Raw genomic sequence first — 19,311 nt, forward strand, 5'->3', positions numbered from 1 at the left:
ACGCTGTTCGATTTGTTTGCGGGGACACGAGCAGTCGACATTCCAGAACGTTTACCTGCTGCAACGATCGCGGGAAATCTGGAAGTCCGTTTGTCGATGTTTATCGAACGCCTACTCGTTTCCGAACCGCGTGTACCTGCGGTACCTCGTCCCAATGTGGAGAACGATCTCTGGACGAGATTAGGTTCGTCACGTTCGCGATCGAGTAGTGCGAGCTTTCGGTCCGGGTAGATTAAGTTGACGAAAGGTTGGCGACGATAAGACGACCAGGATAAAAGGAACGAACAGGACGTAGGAGAAGAAGAAGCAAAGGAAGACGAAGATGGATCGATGGAAAGTTTCGAATCAACGACGAAACAACCGATGACAAACCAAACGAGCCGAACGAACCGGAACGACGAGGTCCGCGAAAATTTTCGAAGGGCTTCGGCAACTGGCTCCGTAATTATCGTACTTTATCGCCGAGCGACGTTGTTCGCGTTTATTATACTTGCAAACTCGAGATCCTCCGATCCTTCTGACGCGGATGACTAATGAACACCCGTTCGAAAGGCGTGTCTCGAGTTTCATAGCGTAGTAAATCGAACCTCGAATATCGTATGGGGCCACCGAGCCACGCAAGCTTCTCCACCTCCGCTGACCCTTAGGAATGCAAAATATTACCGAGAAAGAGGACGCTGCCCCCTTGCGCGCGCCGAGTCGGAGAAAACGAACGACTCCATGATCGCGAACGATGTTCGAATCTTAATTTCGAATCAGGCTGCCGATACCGCGAACGTTCGTTCCATATCGTGGAAGATCATTTCGCTTGTGAACCTTGTGGCTCGATTAGGTGTCTCGAGTCTTCGAACGTTTGACGAATCTCGAACGTTTGACGAAAGTCTGGAAAGTTTCGAAAGCTCCACAGGCATTCGTTATCTTGTACGGCAGGTACCTTTCAATTTTTATGCTTTCATAACGTAAGACGTCGAAGATCCAAGATATCGGCTATTTGTAAAGATTTCGTCGAGATTTGTCAGATTTCCAAGATCTTCGAAATTACTCGCGGCACTCTCTAGGTGGCCAAAATTAACGATGTAAATCCTTGGTTCGCTAAGATATCGAAAAGTCTGAGTATCCAGAATCGCTAAGCTGCAACAACATAGATATATTCCTAGAGGAGTATTTGATCTCGGTCAGCAGAGACGGTAAAGAGATATTTCTCGATTAGAATTTCGAAAGTATAACAAGAATATAAAAATATAAGTCCAGATACTTATGAACAGCATTATACTTTCATATATTCGAATCTATTCAAAGTGTTTCAAAGCGCATCATTAATCGCGACTAGCCGCGTCTCGTGACTCAGCCTCGATCGCTGTTCACCGTTGCCCAATTAAGTCGTACGAAGGATAGCTGTATAAAGCCGCTCTTGGTCGCGGAATCAATAGATAGACGAGGTTGGAACGCGTGCACGCGCGTTTATAACACACGTGTATTACCACGGCGAGTAGATCAGTGTGTATACGCGCGCATAAATCGCTGAACCTTTCGACCAGGGCCGCGATGATGGCCGACGAACGAGCGTTTCGATCGTTCGAGGGCGTGTCTGTTAGGTTTGCACAGCGTATTCGACAACCAGCTTTCTCTCTCTCTCTCTTTCTCTCTCTCTCTCTCTCTCGTCTCTCCTCAGATTATTTCTCTTAGCCTTGTTCATCGGGATGATCGAAAGCGCGGATATAATCTTCTTTAATTAACGGTATCTACGTGTATCGCGGATCCTCTCTCCTAGAAAAGGATCCCACCGACGTGGCTAATAAATTTCATCGGTCGACCGATAAATCCACCGAATCGGCGGCGTTAATCCGTCCGTTTCCCCGGAATTATCGCTAGTAAATCACCCCGGGACTATTCGTGTACGTTCGTCTATCGCGCGATTTATTTTCCAACGCGTCGGTTTCCATCGCGCCACCGCTAAGGTAGGGTTATTCGAGTCGAGTTAAGTAATTTGCCGTGTAATTCGCCAAATTCGATTATTAAGCGATCTACGTCGGAAAATAGACTATCCGGCTAGTTATCGGCGACGCGATAAGCAGTGAAACGTATCGCGTACACTGACAACTCGATGGCCTTAGTTTTCTACGACGACGTAACTTGTACTCGACGAAAGACGTTTGTCCAAGTAACTTTGATATTCTCAGTTGTAATTATCGTAATTCAGTAGCGCGTGTATACTATATTCTTGTAAATTACCTTGTTACCGATCGATTCAAACAGTCGTACTTTATCGTATACCTACGCCTTTTCCATATCTTTCGTTCCACGCGATTCGGCCACCCTTTTTCGTGGCACGCCTTTTTAAAAGGCGGCTGAGAGAGTTGTGCGTTTTCTAATAGAAACACTTATCATGCATCATCGAACGGGTCTTGGTGATTTCGTAATCGGTAGGTGCACTGCTACCACGGACTGAGAGTCTCTTAAATCTCATAGACTCGTGCTTCTCCTACCTCTTTGTATGTATTAGGTTCGTAACGAGAATGAACGTAGGCGTTTGTTCCCAGAAGGGAAACTGTTTATCCGATCCGTACTCGATCGGTAATCGAAGTTACGTCTAGCAGGGCAACGGGTATTTACCATATTTCGATCTATACTTGGGCGTTGATTAAACTTCTCGTTCATTTATAACGACGAATAACAACAAGTTACAACGACGTAAGACCGACCGACTCAGCTTTTAACGAACTCCTCGATTCTACTACGCGCGTCTCATCTTCGGTTGTTTGGCGACGCTACAAGTGGAAAGTTGCAGGGCTCTCGCGAACAGTGGCGTATCTTGCGTCAAAAGAACGTCTCTTTGCAAATCTTCGAAAGCCACTCCTCTAAATTTACATTTTTTAAATTGTGTCGTTATCAATGCCGAGCAGCGAAATGCAAGCAAAGTCACTGGGAAATGTGAACGTGGCATTCCACGTCAGCGCAGGGTCTAAACCCAGAGCACGTTCGCGTCCATCGCTAACGACGTGGGAGGAAAATGCGTAACCGTGTAAAACTCGTCCGTAACCGGCCAAGGCCTGGAGGGGGATTGGGTTACCAGGGGGTAGCGGAGGGCTGGCACTTTCCAGGGCACTTGTGGTTCTTCGTTCACACCTCGACCCTCCTCTCTCCGGTAACCGTGTGGCGAGAGAACTCTCGAAGGTACGAACAACGTCGACGTAGAACAGTAGAGAGAGGGTTGAGGAACCTAAAGAGAAAGAAAGCAGTGAAAAAAGAACGACGGAAAAAAGGACAGAGGAGAACGACGAGGAAGAAGCGAGAGAGAGTGAAAAGAAGGAGAATTTATCGCGCCCACTGGCGTAGGCCGTGACAAGTCCGCGGAACTCGACCGGTTACACGCTCATTGTTACAAGCAGCAGCGAGTCTATTAACGATTTCGGTGGCATATAAAGGATTTTACGGGCGTACCCTGTTTTATTCCCGCGTCACGAGCTGGTCGAACGAATCACCGTCGTTCCGAGCTCTTTAGAACGCGTCCCAAAGAGAGAGAAAGAGAGAGAGAGAGAGACGGAGAGGGGAACGAAGATTCGAAAGGAACGAGGACAAACAGGGAACGAATTTATCCCGGTACAATGCCATGGGTACAGCACGCGATACAGACACTCGCGATCTCGAAAATTCAAACGACATCGTACGCGCGCGTATTGTTTCTATAACGAGACCAAGCGCTACCGCTTACGTGCGAACGATTTCGTTGCACCGGCTTCGAAACTGAGCATCGATTGACGCGTTTAGCCGTGTACCGGAGCTCCGTAGTCGGAGAAGTTCGTTGCTCCCCCGTTGTATTAGCAAAGGGCGGAGACCCTGCACGTACTTATTTCCAGCGATTTTCGTAGCCCTTCGGCTCGATTTTCGTACACGGTACACTTTTAGGCAGAATCGACGGCAGCTCGCGTCTTGGAAGTTTGCAACTCCTCTCGTCTGTATTTTCTTCCATTTTTCTACGATATTTGTTTTTTTTTTTTTTATCTTTATTCGCCGTTTAATTGGTTTGTTCCTGGTCTGTTGGATAATTTGTTGTAATTACCGAAGCTGGTGTTTTAAAGTTTTGTTATCGAGCGTGAGTCGGAGAGGCTATAATGCAAGAGTGTTATGGTGGAGGGATGTAGACGAGGTGCAAGTTTATAAAATTTATCGAGACACCTTCGTTGAACCCTCGCGAAACAATGGAATATCCGGCACGCGCGCAGACGTCGTAAATCGGGAAAACAACGAGCACGGATGTCGTAAGTTTTCCAAGGGCTGCGATGATTATGATAATTATTTGCACTGTGTTCGCGGTCGTGTTCGAGTAAATTCGATTAAATATCGTATTTCCGTGGAGGATATCCCTTTGCTGGAAAGATTGCATATTTTCAGAGGAATTAACGTTTATCTAGTCTGTTTAATGGTAACGCTAAAATAAATCTCTGACGGTTAAAATAGACGTAAAAAGTAGATAAAAATGAGATTCTTCCAATTTTACTCGTCTTGAGACAAACGTGCTTACTTATTTCCGAACGTTTGAGTGAATTTACACGAATTCTACGAAGCATAAACTTAACGATACTCGATCGTCGAAAACACTGTCTCGATTTGATTCGCAGCATAAAAATCCAGACGTATTTGCATCGCGGTTATTTCTTTATCGAACGACCACGAAGATCCGTTCTCAAAACCATGTTTGCAAAGCCGAAAAATATGTCGACCACGGATCCACAAACAGATCCAAACAGCGTAGCCTAAAACCCTAAGCAACGATCGAACCGATCGTCGGTCCGAACGAGTCGAACCAATGGAAAGCGTCAACAAACACCGGAACACAGCCACAATTGTCACCGTGTCGATCGAGCAAAGGGAGCTGATAAAAAGCGAGCAACGCGATTTTTCACGGAGCATTCGGGCGAAAAGCTGGGCCGATCGTGTGGCGAATTTCTCGTGACGAGCGTAAAGCAACCGGGTCGGCTGCCGGAGAATCGATGACCTCGGGCGACGCGACGGGACACAGCGAAGAACAGAGGTTAGAGAGCTCGAAGAGGAAGAAGAAGCGTAGCGGACGCTGGAAGCAGCGCGGCACCGATGGGAAAGGAGCCGCCGTGGGCCAAGTGAAATGGCGCGTGCCCGCTGGATTTTACGCCGCGTTAGCTACGGGTCCTCCCTGTCGCTACCTCTCGCTCCCTCTTCCTCCTTTTTCTCCCATTCCCCGACTTCCTGCTTTCCGCGTTCCCGTTTTCTCGCAACGATTATACGTATATACGTCTTAACCCATCCGTATCGGCGAATGAGATATCTCTGGATGTAATCTCAAGTTCGTGGATCGTTCTCAACGAGACGTCTCCTGTGTTTAAGTCGCAGTATTATTGGAATGGCAGTTGGAAGCGAATGCTCGATAGGATTGATCGTCTTTCGAACGTTTTAGACGTGGAAAGATCAAATACTCGAGATCAGCGTGGAAGAAGAATACGAGAGACGAATTAAACGTTGTTCCGCGTAAGAGAAAAGAACAAAATAATGACTTTTTAAAGTACCTTGTCCGGCTGTTCCAACAAACGAGGACCATAAGGCTAAGTAAGTCCGGACCTTTTAGACGCAGGCCATAAAACACAGCCGCACCTGTCGAAATTCGCTCTGCGATAGAATCGAGGAACCCTCCGCTGACAGTTTTCGACTATCTCAATCGGCTTTAAGCTTTCGATTATCTTCCTAATGCGGCTAGAAAAATTTGCTACTACGAGAGAGAAACGTAGCTGCAGAAGCTGACAAAAAGACGGTTGCGTCTTGCCGAAGAAACAGGCGAAATATGCGACGCGAAGCTTGCCATAAACGACTCTGGTCGCGGGACATCTCATAAACACGAAGGAGTTAAGAATGTTCGAAAACTTGGTCCAGCTCCGGCGCGTTTCGCGACACTTTGTTCCTGGCTGGACGTCTCGTCGGAATTATAATTTTTCCTCGCCGGGGGCTCGGTCGCGCGCGATAAATCTTCGAAGGAGGGCTCGTCGAGCGAGAGGAATCTTTTTGGCCGGGCTACGCTCGCGGCTAGGGGTAGAATTAATTTATCATTCGCTCGGGGAGAAAAAGAAGGAGAGAAAAAAGAGGGAAATACAGCCGGGTTCCGGGCGTACGACTTAAAAAGCCCTCGCCATAAATCGTGCGCTCTCATTTACGGCGGCCCGCGAGGATATTACGAGTATAAGGAAAGAGCACGTCGCGAGAGAGCCACCCCCGTGGTTTCACGGATCCAGACCGGCAGCAGCCAATTCGTGCAAAGAACGTTGTACACGTTACTGAAATTTCTTCTGTGATACACCGCCACGGTAACGAGCTCAAAGCTGCTAACGACGCCTTGTTACCTTTGTATCAACTTGAAAATGAAATTCTCTCGTCCGCCAGTGTGGCAGACTCGTTGGAACCGAGCCACTGTCAGAATTCTATTCGAACGTTGCCTAAAGGATCGCGCAGTTTGTCTGTTTCGCAAGCAGACGAAACAAAAATTCGACGATCGACGTGTACGCGTATGCGCGCGTGTACGTTGATGAAATTAAAATAGTCACGTATTTGCAGGCGAAGCTGCTCGTGCTGCGCTCTTTACGCTCTTTACTGCGAGTTTTAGAGGAAAGAGAAACGAGGCAAGAAGATGAAAGCAGAGAGACGGACGGTTTTATTATTTTATTGCGGCATCGCGAACGAGCTACTCGAGCCAGCTACGAGACAATGAAGCGCGTGACGGGCATATAAATAATGCCAATTTATCCTCGGTTACGAGATACCTATCGCTTGCGTGGCAGCCACTAAGGCACGGCGGGGTACCGACATCGGACAGGACACGATCGGTCCACGGAACAATCCTTTGGATCCGATGCTGGATCCGGTATATAGGATAAAACGAACGTCGTCCACCGATGTTTCCAACGCACGTCGTGTCTTTCCGTTCTCCGTTCCTTTTGCTCTTCCCTAGCCACGATTCGATGCATTAATACGATCAGAGAGTGTCTCGACATTTACACCGACTCGCGAAAGCATTCCAACATCTATGCCATATCGTAGGCAATTTCAACGTTCATATTGTACGGATTATATAAAATATTCTGAAAATTTTCATCGATTCTTCTCTCTCATATTTACATATTTGCTTTGCCAGGTGATTTTACAGTTTTATTTTAGTCGGTGATTTTGTCGTGTAACAATTTGCTCGGATGGCTATCGCGAAAGGGAATTATTTGCGAGGCCGGAGTACCATGTTTTGCGGCTGGGTGTGACAAGGTATGCCGGGAATCGTAATCGCGGTAGGTGCTTGTTTTGGCTTCGACACGGTATCGTTTGTAGCGTACACGGTCGATTGAAATCATTCAAGGATCACCGGTTTAAACTTTATCGCGTGTGTACCATCGCGTCGTGCGATTATACTAAATATAACTTGTAGCATCTACGTAGCGATGTCTCGTTTATTTTTTTTCATTTCAGAGTGGTTCGGGGGGTATTTTCGAACGTCAGATTTATCGCGTCGATAAGACAACGCTGAAAGAAGAGGCTGATATTAAGACATAATCGAATTTTCCTTTCGAATAGGTAGCTATTTTTTCAGCAAATTATCGACGTACTGACAGAATTTATATTTTATCTTATATAACTATACACTTTATATAATTTTCTTCGTTTTATATACGACTTTCGAAGACTCTAAGCATACGACGTATACAGTGAGATCCAGATACACCGGCCGAAACGATTAGAGCGAAAATTCGAATGCATCGTTTTGACGAGAAAGATAAGGAGCAATTATCCTTTCCCGATGTTAATGTATGCAACTTTAAAGATGTTGAGAATTCGATAGTCCTTCTAGTCCTTGTTTTTTTTTTACCTCGGTTAGGTTGGACGAGGAGGAGCTGTCGTGTCCCGATTTGCAAGTATAAGAAGGCACCGGAAATAGGCGAGAAAACCATCAACGCGTCGAAAATCCTGCGGTGACAGCCTTTCACGATTTCAATCGTGTTTTGACAGGGACTTATTCGTTCTCGTAGGGATTTAAGCCTCGTCTATTCAAACACTTTGTCCGATTAATTCTTTTTCGACGCTGAAGACACACAACGCTATTCTCGAAGGCGGTAACCTGGTCGTTCCTAATCCAGAGCGAGAACGTTCCCTTTAAATCGTCAGTTCTACGATTCTCCCAGGGAACGCGCCAAGTGACAGGCTGTGCGAGTCGAGGCCCGAAATCTTTACGAGCTAGGAAAACCCGTAATCCTCTTTCGGAGGAAGAAACGTGTTATTCACGACCGCGCTTCGACGTGCCAGACTTTCCAAGTGTTTACAGGTAAAGATGAGAGCCGATTCGCCTTTGCGCGTCAAAATCTGAATCTTCTTTTCCCTTTTCTCCACAACTTTCTTCTATAAGCAAAGTAAATACTAAATATTTATCGAGCGTTGCGCTTTCCGCGATTCTACGTTTTCAGCGATTTGATTCTCGCTGTTCGTTTCTTTCGACGTTCGAAGCGCAGACAGCGAGGAGTTTACGCTTTTTAGCAAATTTCTAGCAAACCATCCTTAACCTTAACCTTATCGTTTCAGTCGTCAAATTTCCCAATTTCCAACAAGATTAAAGCCGATTAATTTCCAACGAGGTAATATAGATATCAAAATCTCGCAATTGCCCGAAACCAACGCACGGATATAAAAATAAACTTAAATTCCTCGTAACTAAACTAAATTCTACGAAACAATTGAATTCCTCCCTTCGTTCGATCAAGATACACATTCAATCCGCTCGTCCAATCAAGATCACGGAAGCTGCTCAGGTATCCAGGCTCGCCACTCGCCGATGTATACTAAACGGTAATTCGCATTCAGGCAGCATCGAGCAGAGGACAGCGCACGAGATCGCAGCCAGTGACGACATTCGTGTCGTCCGAACACGGCGTGGTTAAACGACGGCTATCGAAAAACGGGGAAAATCGTAGAAAATACATTCCGTGCACCGGAGGTTTCGTGGTTCCGAACTGGTCGTGCAGCATACGAAAAAGGGGCCCGGAATACGTACGGTGACTACTAATTATTCAACCATGCAAACCGAAAAAAAACCGACTCCGTCGCCTCTCTCTAAAGAGACGGATTTCCATGAAATCGTGGAAGGTATGAACAAGGAAACGTCAAGTTGTCAGTAACACTGTATGTATAATACAGTGATAAAAAGAGAAACAGGAATAGAAACGAGAAACGAGAATGGTATCGTGAAGTAGGGATGAGGTGAGAGGAGGTGGAAAGGAACGACATTGGGTCTCGCACATAGCGAAGAGAGTTTTACACGCTCCTAAAGATTGACCTCGACTGTTTCAGACGCTCTGTATATTATAAATAACGGGAATGTACGTATGTATAATATAAAGATAAAAGGACAGAAAACGAGGATGGTATCTCGAGGCGAAGGGGTGGAAAGGACAAGGAACAACGCGTTGGGTTTCGCGTACACCGAAGAGAGGCGTGTAAAGGGAAGAGGGGCAGGGAAAGGAGGAGGGAGAGAGAGAGAGAGAGAGAGAAAAAAAACGTGGGCGAACGGGAGAGAATTTGCATGAAAATACAGAAAGTTTCGAAGAGCGTTTCCCTTAGCGGAGTTCAGTAGCACCGGGCGCAGCGGGAAGCGGAGCTTGTACATACAGAGCGTTTCACGCGAGCCGCGACTGCGGGTCTACAAAGGCGGCGTAGGAGCTTTTCTGTGAACCGTTCTGCCGTTCCGATATGTATATAAGGCGGGAGAGTTTTTTAACGAGCAGCACGGACCAGGAGCGCGCGTGTTGAGGCTCGCGGGTTCGTTTTATGTAAGCGCGCGTGTGTACTACGGGAGAGAGCTCACCGCTTTTGCCGTGTGTGGCCGTACACCGGTAATGGCGCTACCGGTGATATTACTTCTCCTCTGGCCTTCCCGAGTGTATTTTCGATCGCGCCCTCTTCCTCTTCGTTTCTCTACCAACCTGATATACCGTCGTAAGACCGTTGAAACGCGATTTTCGTGGGAATTAGCGCTGTTTAACGCGCGGACAAGTTTCCCGTTTCGAGAGCTTTCTGCAATTTCGCTTCGTTATCATAATGTCGAGGAGTTGAGTTAAGACGCGGTGCAGGAAAGTGCGCGTTAAAGTTCTCGGGAAATCGGAGAGCAGCAATACATGTACAAAGCTGTTCGCAAGTATCGGAATGCTCGCTGGTATATGCCGAACGAAACAATCGGTCGTCAAGAAGATAACCGACGAAATGGAAATTTTTAGTCGTACGATAACTATATGTTAGCGTGTAAAGTACACGGAGCGAGTTTGCGAAAATTATTTGCAACACGACGACCACGATCTTCCTATCTAAGCTCTATCGGGGGCACCTAATTGTCTATAAATTTTCATAAACATCCGCAGTTTACTGCGACGATGTGCCGACCTCGAATAGATAGGAACGCGGCGATTAAAGAGAATAAAAAAGACGATGTTTTGTTTGGTCGACCAAGATGAACGTATTCTCCACCTTGATAGAGAGCGAAAGACGCAACGTCTCGAGTAGAATATTAAACGCTTATCGGCGGTCCTATTCGGAAAACGTATCGTAACTTCGTTATCGTTTACTCCGGTGTCCTTTATTTTAATGTAAACTAATTAAACGCCTATTCTAAAAGCCTGCAGCCTTAAAAGCTTCTCGAGAGAATTTATCGCCGTGAAAAAGGGAAACTCTCGCGGAAAAGTTACAGCGAAGCGACCCAATAAATAGCAGAGAGTTGCTAGAAGAAACGATGGATATTTCGTAAAACGTTATATCGATAAAATGTTATATAAACTACGTTTAATGAAAATGCTGTACGAGCTATTAATTCTACGAAATTTCCTAACGACCCGATAGATACCAGGAACGATTACTCTTTGAGTAACAGGGCTTTAACGAGCTACTTAATTCCGCTAAATATGCTACACAATTTTCCCTCGCAAGAAAATTGTCTTCTCAACTTGCTCTCCAAGTTTCTTCGGGATAACCATAATAAACTCAAGGATAATCCCTTTGATCTCCATCCTCCGTGAGTATCTGTAATTTCGCCGTAATATCTAACCATAGTTCGTAGAAGGGATAAAGGGTCATAAAGGGTTCTGCTCATGGACAGAGTCGTTTGGAAGTATCATATGCGGCTATTTCCACTCGAAGAGAGGAGAGGAGAGTGGAATTGTATGGGAACGGGCGGGGGTGGTGGTGGTGGAAGAAACATTGCCGTGGATACTTTTCGTGGATACGCAAAGGGAAAACGAGGTCGCTGGATGACTGTCCATTGTACACGCGATGGACCAGCTACTGGCAATGGGTTGATAAGCCAGGCAAGTCAATTTTAAAATGGACCGGCAATGGACCCATCACAGGGCCCAGTGTGATTTCACCTGACGCAAAACGCAGATGTGGAAATGAAACGCAACGCGGCTTTGCCTGTACTTTCACATTACTCTCTTTGAAGCTCTTCTGCGATCTAATTATCTTCAGCCACCCGAGTAATATGTAATTTTCGAAAGTAGGTGTTTCTGCAGTATTTTCTTGGATATGCGTCCGCGCGCGCGCGCGTGTGTGTGTGTGTGTGTGTGTAAAGCGATAAGTAGAGACTCGTTGGCACACGCGGGCATCTTCGCCAAAGACAAAGTAAAGGGTGGAAACACGCAAGACAAAGCGGAGACTCTCAGAGACATCAAAGACGGGGCATAGTTGTGGAAGTTTAGTAACAGAAGCCGGTGGATTCCTTTGGGACTGATCCTCTACGCTACACGCGTTTATAAACATCGCGTAATTGAGTCGCGGATAGTATTTCAATCTCTAAATGCGTTGAATGCGCTAAGCTTCGGCAAGAATCGTCGGAATTTCACGGAGTAACTAGAAACGCCAATATCGATTATCCGTCCTTATTCCGTTCCCTCGTACTCCAGATACGCCATTGTTCATTTTTACCGTTATGTGAATCTCGACGTTGGATACATGGAGATGTTGTGGCTGTTTCATCAGTGCTTTATACGTTACGAAATAAACGTGTTGTCGTATTTCCTTTGTTTCAATAAAAATAGTCTTTCTATGTGCGAAAATTACTACGAGAACTAACTGTATATCGATTGAACTTGATACGAAGAATCGAGCGAGTCATCGAAACGAAACGAATTGACAATATACTTTCGGCCAAATATAACAAATTCAATCCGTTACTGCTGTCGCTCTTCTATCGACAGGAACAGCGAACGTTTTGAAACGGGCTATTGATATTTAACGAGTACATTAACCGTGAACTCACAGCAACCGCAACTTTGTTACCGTTTCTTTCAAATTTTATATTCTTCTCGTAACTTGTATATAAGACCGTTACTTTACGATCGACATATTCGAGATACAAGGTGTTAATTACTTCGGTATGGAAATATACATTCGAGGAAATGGAACGTGAGAGAAACGATAAATTTTAGGTCTCGGTAGGTAGATAAATGGACGAAGAATTCCCGACTTATACACATGTCATTGTAAATTCGTTACGTCGGATTAAATTTGTCCGAGACTTCGGCCAACGCTTTCAAACGGTCGACTAAAACTAAAATCGTGTCTTATCTGACGTATCAAACGTCACGGAACGAATGAAATAAAACTCGGTAGAATCTGCTTTCCTGCTTCAACGTGATCGTTACGCGTTAAATTCCGGAATTCCTCGTTCGAGTGTCTCGATAAAACTTAAAACTCGTGTTTACAAAAAACTTTCACCCGTATCTCCAAATACATCGCTGATAGAGGGAAACGTGTTCCAACACCTAAGCCTAGCCGAGCCATATCCAGCTTCCGACAGCATTCCCGATCTATCGAGATCGATCTATGAAGACATTTTGTCTCCTGTATTAGCGGTTACAAACAACTTCTAACTACTCTCACCTCTCTTGCGTCGTTTTCCACTTAACCACTATCTACGCAAGCTTCTCCAAGTATAAATCGTAATTAAAAGAAACACGTTAGCACGTCGAGTTTGTCAACGGATCAAAATATATCTCTCGGTTGCGAATCAGCCGTATTTTCCTCGACTTTCGTCACCGTTCTTTTTCCGAATCTTACTACTCGAACGTGTGCATGGCGCGAATTTCAATCGGGAATTTTCCAATGGCTTTTGATTTCCACATTTCCCACCTAGCGGATACCCGAACTCGAGAAGACTGGGTTCCACGACGATCGAACGTGCTCGCGATATAAATAAGTATATACGTACCGACTGCAGCAAACTACGATCTTCTACTCGACTGACTGCAAACGATATTCGGTTAACGTAACTTTCTTTACGATCGGTGCGACTCGTGTTCCTCGGTTCTGATTTCCCTGGATTCGAAACGAACGATAAAGACTAGGTAAAAGTGGGGAAGAGAAAACGCGAGAGGGAGACAGAGAAAGTGGTAGGTCGTTCGATCGAAGGAAAAACGATCGCACGTTAGATGGATGGATAAAGGGGTGAACGAGGAACGGAAGAGGCGATGGAAGCAGCCGTTTCCAATATAGGAGCGTGCGCATACTGGGGGTGAGCGGATGCCAGGCAAGAGTAATATACGTTCGTTCGTAGGCAAGACTGATGTGGCGACTGCGTACAAAAGTACAGACAGCTTTATTTCTCCCTATCCCTTGGTCCGCGTATTTATCATACGTAGCGTCGTTTCCATTCGTATAACGATCCGTCCATAGATCTTGCAGCTGCTGATCCTCGACCGCAGGACAAGCTGGTAATCAGACGCGAGAACCGACTCGTCTACCGACTAACGTTTGTCTTCGCGTTAACACGCGAGTATTAAACGCGTACGTACGAACGTAAGTTGGTCGCAACATCGAAAGGATACTTTCATGCGGAGCAAAAAACCGGCCCCGATTGAAATAAACGTGGCGACGGATCGGAGACCACGGCAAGAGGAATTAGTTCTCCGTGTGGTGTCTCTTTCTCTCTTTTATTCCGTAGGAGAGGCACTGCAGAGTGGACGTGTCGCGTGCACGAGGACGGTAATTCAATGGAGTACGCGAGAGACATTCTTGATCGTTCGTCTCGGACGTTGGAGAGGATCGTGAAGAGCAGACATCGATTAGCCTGTGCCACGCAGTCCACTGGAATTTTCAGACGCCTACGCCTGTAGCCTGTCGTTTTCCACTTCGGCTGTTCCTCTCGACTCTTAATAATAATACCCGGTCTCTTTATACAGGCTAGGAATAAAGGAAAAGGTTGGATGATAGAGGAAGCGGAAGACGAATAGATGAAGATAGACGTGGAGAGGAGAGCGTCAGGGGAAAGGAATCGAGGAGATATTCCGTTGGCAAAGGGGGTTGTGGACGGCTCGAATGGCCGATATTACGGCCCCGGGCGGTAATTCGTATCGAGTTTTCCGTACCGTCCGGCCAACTCGATCGGAAACGCGATCAAGATGACGAAAGTAATTTTCGGACGATCGAGAGACGCGTCTCGTGCCGCCGGCTGATCCCCGATAAGGAAAATCAAACTGTACCGGGTGTCGACCGTGAAATTTATTCCGCTACGTTCCTCTCGGCCCCGTTATATCTGTCTCTCCTCTGCTCGCCACCCGCCCTAGGAAACGCGGCGAACAGTTAGCTTTGATCGAAATTGCCAATCTAGCCTCGATATTTCTGTCGTCTTTGTGCCGGACAGAAGTCGGTCGAACGGGTCCTATTCGAATCGAGAGCTAAGAGTTTCCATTCAGGCTCGATGCGAGACGGGTCTTTTCGTTTACCGAGCAGATGGCGAGTGTAGAAATACGAATTTAGCTATCGAGATAGCAGGCAAACTATTTCTCGTCGTATCCGTCGGATAAGCGCGTTCTATCGGAGACAGAAGTCGAAACTTGCGACGAGATGAAGCGCGAGACTGGTTTGGCGGAATCGACCATTACTCGAATATAACGCGCAGTTACCTAAACTGTCCATACGATCCATAATTTAAGGTGATCTGTAAAGAACGACGCAAATGCCGATATATGGAAATTCTACTAATCATTTTGCGTACACGATCCGCGATGACGTACGCGAGTACAAATACGAAGAACGTACGACTCGATTTGATAGAATTACTGTCTCCATTTTGGACGCGTACCACGTAGATTCCAATCGAGACTACTGCCATTACGATCCGACCAAACAAGCGCAAAACAAAAAAAAAAGAAAAAAAAGAAAAACAGACCGATCCTAAGGTACCTTAAATAACTACGAATTTTAACAATCGCTTCTCTTCTTCCCTCGCTTTCCGCTCCATCCTGCTGTACTCTCGTTTTTTATTACGCGGATCCGGCGAATTTTCAACGCGGAGGCTAGTAACCGTGGAGCGACATATTGGGTGATAGCCTGGCCGTGCTAATCAGAGGCATTCCCCGGCCGACAAATGGCAATTTAACGCTGTCGACCGTCTCGGTCGATATTCGAGCGACCCTTTGACCGTCGACGCTAATGCATGGCCGGCCCTTTATTTCCGGCTGTCACCCCGACGGGCCGACGATACGCTCGACGTCGTTCGTTCGGTCCGAAGCGGTCGGACGTGGGTGCCCGCCGACCGACCGACCACGCTTCTCTCTATACGTCGCTGAAAAGGACCACGCCTCCTAGCCAAAGGATTTAATTACGAATTAATTGTGATGCACAGGCGCGTGGGTAATTCCGGCGGCAGGTAATTGCGCCGCTGGATACCTCGTGCCGCTCCTCTCTCTACACCTGTGCCTCCTTTCGCCCTTTGTAAACCGCGCCCTGGCCCCGGTGTCCTTTTATCAAAGCCATCCCTCCAACCCCTATCGAACCATCCCTCCTCTCCGAGTCGATTGCAAGCTGCCTTATTGCTTCGATCGCCGCGACGTTGGCGTCGAATTTCGATCGATGTCTTCTACGGCGGTCTCGCAAGAGCGGAATGCGTCTGGTGGTCAGGATTCTACGGGTATAAAGACACGGCAGTCGAGATCGCGTGTACCGGCCGCAAGAAAATGTACGTGTTTGACGATCCATTTTACTTTGTGCAGGGTATTGGGTTGTGGTTGATGGTAAATACGTATCAAAGGTGGAATACGGTTGTTTCAGCGACAGATAAAAGAAAATTTCAATGGAAAAGGGACGAATCCTCGCGTTAATCGTCGGAAGAACGTAAACCCTTGAGCAAATTAATCCAGAAACAATCCTCTTTTAATTATTCCTGCTTTCACGCCAATCTTCGATCTACGATCGCCTCTTAACCTTTCAGCGAACGTATATTTTGGCAAAGACAATTTCGATTACGTGGATAATAGTAACGTATTTTTCTTTGCGGAAAATCGCAGGATCGCGCGAAGGAGCAACGATTCTTTGAATGAAAATATTACGATATCGAAGAAATTAGCAACGCGAATGACTCGTCATCTCATCCAACGATCTTCCAAGTCGCGTTACTTCCAACGTTCTCCCTATGTCAACGTGTCCACAATCCACGTTCCCACCCTCTGTGTCCCTATAGCATGCAACAGCATGTTTTCACGGAACTGCACGGTGCTTACATCGCATCCGCCCTCCGGTCACCGGATCGCGAGCGAACGACGCGCTCGCATATGCGTTTTTCGGGCTTTCAATGCCCCGGTAACGAGTGGATTGCTCGTGTGTGGCTCTTCTTCCGCCACGCCCAAACGATCGCTCGAACACGCTCGGGCTACGCGCATAATTGCGAGATAATGCGTGGGTGGCGCGTACCGTTCCATTGTCGGTTGAACTCTGGGCTGCCAGGTGTCCCCGGGACCAGGCCGCGGGACAATGCTCTCCGACGGATAACAGAATTTAATGAAGCGGGACCGCCACTTAGAGACGTCGTGTTTCCACGACGTGACAGTGTGTCCGATTCAAAGCGCTCGTTACGAGGGGGCGATCCGTAACGGGGGCACGCTCTGCTCTTCCCTCCCTATGGACAAAGAGGGACGTCACCCTCTCTCGATGGACAGAACGCGTATACCCTTCTCGATAAGATGCTTTTTCCGTTCGGACGTGTCGCGTTTACGAAACCAAACGCGAGAAACTGCGCGCGTCGAATCGATGTGCTCGTTCCTCGGATGGATTACCGACGTTTCGCCGTCTGTAACGATCTATCGAGTATCCTACTGTTGGGGCAATTTGGGAATTTTGTCGAACCAAGCGCGTAATCGCTGTATTTGCTTTTGGTTGAACGAGTCGAATAAAGGAATTTATTGCTTCGAGGGCATTTTGTAGATACGTTGACCGACAGACTGTGAATGTTTATCAGGGTCGAATCGTAGTTCAACGTAGACGAAAATTGTTCTTTTTACTAATCGTCAGTGATAGAAACATATTTTTCTCGTTTTGGATGATTCAGCGAAGAAGACGTAATACTCTACAAGGAACGTTAAAAGACAAAAATGACGTTACTCAAATCGATAGATTTCTGGTTCGAGAGTCCCGAATTCCGTTTGTATAGAAGCTCGGAGGTTTACGTTCTATGAATTCTAAGCAGCGTTTTCTATATTCTCTCGATCGAGAAAGGTGGTCTGTCCTAGAAACTGCATAGACTATCGAATTTATCAAATATACTTTTTGAATGAACCTTCTACTTGTATAACCAGGGACGACACCTCTAACCGAGTCTGACATCTTCTTATTCGGATACAAAGAATGTACGAATTTCGATCGCTACAGTCTGCGCAACCAGATCTAAAATATAACCGAGTTGCCCCATAAAGGTTCTTTCATCGAAGGATAATTTCAATCGCTGCAATCTCCAAAAGAAATCTCAACTTTTCTACGCTGAAAACCAATCATCGTGTTACATCGATCTTCTTCTTAGACATCCCAGAAGAAGCTGGCCTACCATTGCGATCGCAGTTTCTCATCTACCTTCCACGGATTCGTCTTGTTGTACTTCTTACCTGTTAGCCGGTGTCCGATCAGATAGCGCTAAATCGTCTGCCGAGCAGCGTCCCTCCTTACGTGCTGTGTCAACAACGAGAGATTCCGGTCATAGTTGCGATTTATGGGACCAATAAAAGAGATTCACCGGACGGCACGCGGAAACTTCGTCACTATAACGTTCGATCTATCGATCCATCAACCACTTCGATCTGCCGAACTCCCGAAACCAATAATTAAGTCCCGGTCAACTCTACTCTCTTCCATTGAACTTCATTTCGTCCGCAACTCGTCCTTCCTTTTTTCCTCTACACTTCCACTTCGGAACAACGATCACAGTGGCTGAACAGTTTCCACTAGAAGGTCCATACGAGGTCGTTTGTTTCCTGAAATCTCGCTCGAAAGCGCCAGTCCTTTGTGTCTCGACGCCTTTGTCTCGCACAAACGACAAAAACTAATGGTCCATTTCGAACAAGCCGTCTCTTAACCAACAGACGAAGCGACAAATTTACACGATATATTTCTTCCCCTTTGTTCTTCGATTCCTAATGCACGCGATCTGAGCAACAGTCTCGATAAGACTCGATCTAACGTCGAAGGAATGGATGCGTCGCGTTGGCCGGGTTGCCGGTCTGGAAGGCGCGCGAGAAATGCCCGCACCGCCCGGCGGCGCTCGCTTTTATCGACGCTCGCGAGAACTGCGCGCGCGAACGCGCGCAAGCGTGCACTTTCTCTCTCGCCATCCTGCTCTCTCTATCTTTAGCTTCTCTCCCGTTACAACCGGCAGAACCCGCGTTCCTCCTCCGCGATACTTTCACACGCGTTGGCCGGTGTGTGCGTGCCAGGAACTCGAGCGCTCGCGCAATCCGGCCACACGGCGACGAAACGCGACCGCCGATAAAGACGCGTCGCATCGCCTGTACGCGACTGCCCCTTTCGCGCGGATGCGTTTCTTTCACCGCCTCGCGCCATCGATCTGCCGCGACTTCCGACCTTTCTCAAGTCGAGAAACCGCTCCATTCCGTACCCTCGTCCTCGTGGATGAAACGGGCCAGCTTTTCGATTGTCTCGCGGATCAAGTTCCACTGAACTTTCGTATTCGATTATTGTCGTATCTTCGGCAAGTACCGTAAGGGATTTTTATTCATTTTGATATTTCTTTGCGGTGATTTTATTTTGACATTGGCGTCGAACTATAGGAGTACTATATTTCATATCATCTGGTTAAAAGAATTTAATTTAAAAGAACACAGTTGAAAGGGAAATAAGTGATTCGATCCAAGATCGAAAAGCGTTAACGACAGATGACAATAGTTGTTTGTGACAATACTAACGATATGTTTAATATCTACAGTATAATAATAATTTCTTAACTATTATTTTTTCGAGAGAATCGAGCTATCAATGTTTTTTATGCAG

The 19,311-nt window shown here is 46.6% G+C and overlaps 1 protein-coding gene across 2 annotated transcripts in view; it reads right to left on the reverse strand.

Moving 5' to 3' along the window:
• The window catches only part of fz2 (frizzled 2), a 134,341-nt gene that overhangs the window by 73,838 nt on the left and 41,192 nt on the right, over positions 1-19,311 (reverse strand). Inside the window, exon 1 of one of the 2 annotated variants that reach the window (XM_033337231.2) lies at positions 17,913-18,301. The exons of the other annotated variant lie outside the window; for it this stretch is intronic. The gene's annotated coding sequence lies outside the window, so the exon portion shown is untranslated. Of the gene's footprint in view, positions 1-17,912; positions 18,302-19,311 lie in introns of those variants that run through there. 2 annotated transcript variants of the gene reach the window in all.

Source organism: Bombus vancouverensis, chromosome 5 (genome assembly GCF_051014615.1).
Source record: "Bombus vancouverensis nearcticus chromosome 5, iyBomVanc1_principal, whole genome shotgun sequence".
Classification (NCBI taxonomy): domain Eukaryota; kingdom Metazoa; phylum Arthropoda; class Insecta; order Hymenoptera; family Apidae; genus Bombus; species Bombus vancouverensis.